Raw genomic sequence first — 4721 nt, 5'->3', positions numbered from 1 at the left:
GGTTTATCTGTGGCTACCAGAAGCATGACCATCAACCAGAAGACCAAATTATAATTTCGGTGCAAGAATTGATTGTTACCTCATTTGCTCAAGTCAAATCCTATGCAACAAGCAAAATGTACAAGCCACGACGAAGGTAAGTATGGCAGCGAGTATACAACTGCACCAGGCATAAGTCCACTCGCTCACGAGTGAATGCGTTGGGATTGTTTAACGAAAGAGTCATAATCGGCTCCTGGATCCCATAGTCATAAAGAAAATTTCGTTAAAGAGCAAACCTTAATGACTGCACAAATTGGCTCATGTCAGTGATACTGCACATCACACACGTTCCCACGTGGTGCATTTAATCCCATTCCCCAGTTGATGTGAAGGTTAAGTGAATTGCTATAAAGATTTAGGAGTGTGGTGAACCAGTCACTGGGTTTCATCATGGTCACTGCACCACAAGTTACCCATTTAACTACATCAGGATGGGGGCAGGGCAAAGCCGAGTCCAGGAGCCCAGTACCTGCACAGTGGCACCACACGCTGCCATGGGTACGTCAAAGACTGCAAGGTCTGCAGACACCAGCACGGGGCTGCACTGCGCACCACTACCGCCAGTCAGGTGCACGGTACTCAGGTCCAGCGGTGGAGACGTTAGGTTCCGAGACACAGGCACCACAAAGCGCCCATCTGTGGTGCACACTGGGTGGAGCATGGGGGGGGAGGGTACTGGAGCGTTTGGTGAATCACGAAAAGGTGCCGCATGTAGCCCGTGATGATACAGCAAGTTCAGGGAACCAGCACAACAGGATGCTACTGTGCCAACACAGTACCTCACAGCCAGAGCCTAGTTTAGGTAGTGAACTATGGAACCTCTGGGTTTGAGTCGGCTACGTACCAGCTTCACTGTAGAAGCAGCGGCGTAGAGTGGGGTCGTAGCAGCAGCCACTCTGTGCACAGACGTCCATGCTCGGGACACTCTGCACAGAGTTGCATGGGAAGTCCCTGCTCCGACCAGAGCACGTGGCGATCTATAACAGTAGGAGCACAACAGGTCATCGTACAAAACCCCACGTACTTAAATAAAATTCATCGTTTGAGCCACGTGTCAAGTATGTGAGTGTTACTTGGCACATGACCAAATCACCCGGGCAATTCACCCAATCTCAGAAGCCAATTAGGGTTGAGTGTACAGCAAAGATGGGCAAACACCGTGCTCAGCTGGCTGTAAAAGGCTATGGCAGTGGAGCACAATTTGTTGTATAACAGGTCAGTGCCCACTCAACCTTTGCTAACGAGGTGTAGCGTGGTGAAGCATGGTCAAATTAACCCTCAAGACCCAGGGCAGCACCAACTAGCAGTGCATTAGGAAAATGCGTTTATATGGGGCAACTATTGCAATCCGCCATTAGGGGTTGCTTCGCAAAAGGATTCAAGCAGCAAGTTGGTCCAGTAAAAGCCAAGGGCATGAAACGCACTTGCAGGAAATGCAAAAGCACCAGGACAGATGATCTAGGTCAGGGGTCGGCAACCAAAATAACAAGAAGAGCCATTTCTTTCCAATTCGGTACAAAATTCAGTATTTCAAGAGCCGCAATGCATCTGAGTACATACGTACATATCGTCAAGAAGCAGCCCGTAAAGAGCCGCATGTGGCTCCAGAGCCGTAGGTTGCCGACCCCTGATCTAGGTCGATGTAAAGGGAGTCGTTGACCCAGCAGACCCATTCTATAGCACCAAGTCATAGGTAGTGCAGTCTGTGGGTCCGACTAGCAGAGTCAAGTCAATGGTACTCACCTCCAGCTCTCGCCGATCTTAGGTTCTCAGTACAATCGATAGTGAAAGCCCAGACGAGTCCATTTAGCCCCTGCCGCATCTCCTGCAGCTCCACCTGGACCTTCCTCCTGCCGTACTGGTGAAATCAGCAGGTCTCAAATCGGACTCGGGGCCAGTGCCCCAGGAAGGCTCAAACAAATCAGTAGATTTAGTGCATCAAGTTTGGGTGAGGTCAGGTTGATGACAAGTAAAACTGTTAATAGGAAACCCGCCACCACCTGCCACCCAAATTAAGACAGGCAGACTGCACGTGGGGGTGCATTCCTGGGTAGCCGCACTCCCCCTGCACAGACTCCACATCCACAGCCTCATTCTGCACCGCTGGAGATATCAAGAACAAAGTTAGAAAAACCTGTATTTGGATGGATTGCGCACCACAAGTTCATGTGGTCAGCGTGACTGCAAGAAGAACAACAAAGGATGGTGTCAGTGTCAACTCGAATAGGAAGTCGCCACAGTACCAGGAACGTCTCTAGGACACAGGATACTCAATACACCGCTGGAATTACGGTAATCCAAAACCTGCACAACGACCTCGTCTAATAGTTGCTAGTAAATAAGGCTGCGTGTCAGATTATAGCGACAAGATCTCCCAAGTAGTCAACGGAGGACTCAGGTGGGATATGCGGACGATGCGAGTAGAGAACCAGGAGTCACCAGGTTCAGTTTACAACGGAAGTCACCACCTTGCATTAAATGTTCCAATGAAAGGGAGAGCCCATTGATTAATAAGGGAGTCACCCATCTAGTAAAACACACGCAGTTATTCTATGGAAGATAAGATTTGATTCTCGTCGTCTGTTGTATTAGACTAGTTGAAATGAACCCTGAAGCATGCTTTGAATCCCAGATTCTTAAATTTTCCATCGTTCATGCGAATTACATTTCGCAACGCAGGGGAAGCATTTGAGACCAAACAATTGGCCAGAGAATGTCATCCCCGAATCAATTTGATAGTAATCTTAATTTATTCATAATCAACGATTTTTGGGTTTAGATCGCGTTATTTATAAATGTGTCGTAACCCTCCACCACCCGACACGGCCAATGGCGAATTGCCCGATGATGCTGGATGCAATTACCAGCGAAACGTCGTACTCAAATTGTAAATGTTGTGGTTTCACGCTTCAACACACCGGTGGGCTAAAGCAGTGAACTATTTGTCTTTTGTCAACGTGACACTTTTTTTACTGATTGGCCGTGTCGGGTGGTGGAGGGTTACGACACATTTATAAATAACGCGATCTAAACCCAAAAATCGTTGATTATGAACAATATTGGTCGCGAAAGCCTACGTGTTAAACTGAATCTTAATTTAGGAGCTTTCGTGACTGCAGGAATTATTCTTTGGTTCTTTTCGGTTAAGTCACGTCTAAAAATAAAATAATAAATTAACATTTTAATTAAAATTTTATTTTTAGACGTGACTTAACCGAAAAGAACCAAAGAATAATTCCTGCAGTCACGAAAGCTCCTAAATTAAGATTGAACCACTTCTACGGGGAAGTTTTAAGCTTATCCTTTTTCTTTCTGGCTATTTGTTCTCTCTGCCTGTGTCCTCTCTTTGGAATTTTCACACTTAAAATTCTAACTTAGCAAATTTTGAAACACGTAATCAACCAGGCTATGCGTTAATTGTGTGTTAACCGACTATCTGTGTTGTATTACATCACATTTTGATATTTTGCTAGGTTATTTAATTTTGGTGTGCCTGTCTCCTAATTTTCAATTTTGCGTGCCCGTTTTCAATTTTGCGTGCCCGTTCCACATTGTCATCTTACTTGCAACAGCAGTACGTTGCCGTACACTCATTGATGCTAATTCTCTCTGCCCCCTCCCTCTCTCCGTCCCCGCCCCCCCTCTCTATATTTAAGGGACCGTCACAGAAACGACCCCTCTCTTTGTGCCGATTTGTGTCCTCTCTCTGTGTGCCGTTGTGATGTCTGTCTGCTTGTATGTCTGTCTATAGTTTTCTAGTTAGATTTTTGTTGCTATTTCTTTTATACCTGATGATGATTGCTTGTGTTGCAATCGAAACGTCGTAATATGTTATTTTAATTTATTATTTTATTTTTAGACGTGACTTAACCGAAAAGAACCAAAGAACAATTTGATAGTATCCTTGAGAAGCGTCATATATGTTTTCAGTCATCATACAATGGCTCAACATGGTTAATTATGTTATCACGATTGAAGGGAAAGCTCGTGGACTCACTCCGTAAAGACACGGTAATCACTGTCAGAGGAGCTGCTCCATCCCACAGAGAAACCCAGAGTGGAGGAGAGGCATTGCTTCAGCAGACCTGGGGGAGGCAGTTCAGAAGTTGAGACGTCAACACCAACTACACCTTATGGAGAAATTAAAAAAAACACAACGTGACGGTTTCTGTATACACAAGTTAAGGCGTTGCATTGTTCTAATTTAGCGCAAATTCAAAAAGGTATGTGCACGACTTGACAGCACGAACCTCACACCAGGGATCGTCAACCTGCAGCTTCGAAGCCGCAGGTTGAAACATGGCTCTTGGTATTTTGTTCGTAGACCCCTGCATTAGACTCTTGAAATTGTAGTGGAAAGTTGCCAAGGTAGACCCTGATATATGCAAATTATCGACACGAGTGCACAGTTCGTTGTTACTACAATGTGTAAAGGAGAGCCGACACAAGATTGCAGGGGTTTCGTCTTTTAATCCTTTTCTCCCATCCACACCTGTCCCCAGCCATCCCAATCTCGTTCCCGCCAAAGGCCCCCTCTTCCCGCCCGTTCTCCCCTTATATCTCCTCGATCACCCCTCCCAATAACCCTCCTATTGGTGGAAATCCTTCCCCTGACACCCCTACATCACCCCCCCCCGAGAAAAAAAAACCGTCCTCGGTTCTGCCTCCCCCATGGACCA

The 4721-nt window shown here is 46.2% G+C and overlaps 1 long non-coding RNA gene across 2 annotated transcripts; it reads right to left on the bottom strand.

Moving 5' to 3' along the window:
- Positions 1 to 343: 343 nt before the first annotated feature.
- LOC144953285 (uncharacterized) lies at positions 344 to 4367 on the bottom strand. Of its 2 annotated transcripts, none has more exons than XR_013640787.1 (3): positions 4040 to 4367; positions 1786 to 2223; positions 344 to 1019 (listed from the first exon to the last, which is right to left on the bottom strand). It is a non-coding gene; the product is annotated as an uncharacterized LOC144953285 (long non-coding RNA). The 2 variants fall into 2 exon arrangements; XR_013640788.1 differs by lacking the exon at positions 4040 to 4367 and having other exon boundaries at positions 344 to 690; positions 887 to 1019; positions 1786 to 2643.
- Between the last annotated feature and the right edge of the window lie 354 nt (positions 4368 to 4721).

The sequence above is a fragment of the Lampetra fluviatilis genome, chromosome 73, assembly GCF_964198595.1.
Source record: "Lampetra fluviatilis chromosome 73, kcLamFluv1.1, whole genome shotgun sequence".
Lineage (NCBI taxonomy): Eukaryota > Metazoa > Chordata > Hyperoartia > Petromyzontiformes > Petromyzontidae > Lampetra > Lampetra fluviatilis.
The sequence above is the reverse complement of the archived record's forward strand: the minus strand, read 5'-3'. Positions and strand labels throughout refer to the sequence as shown.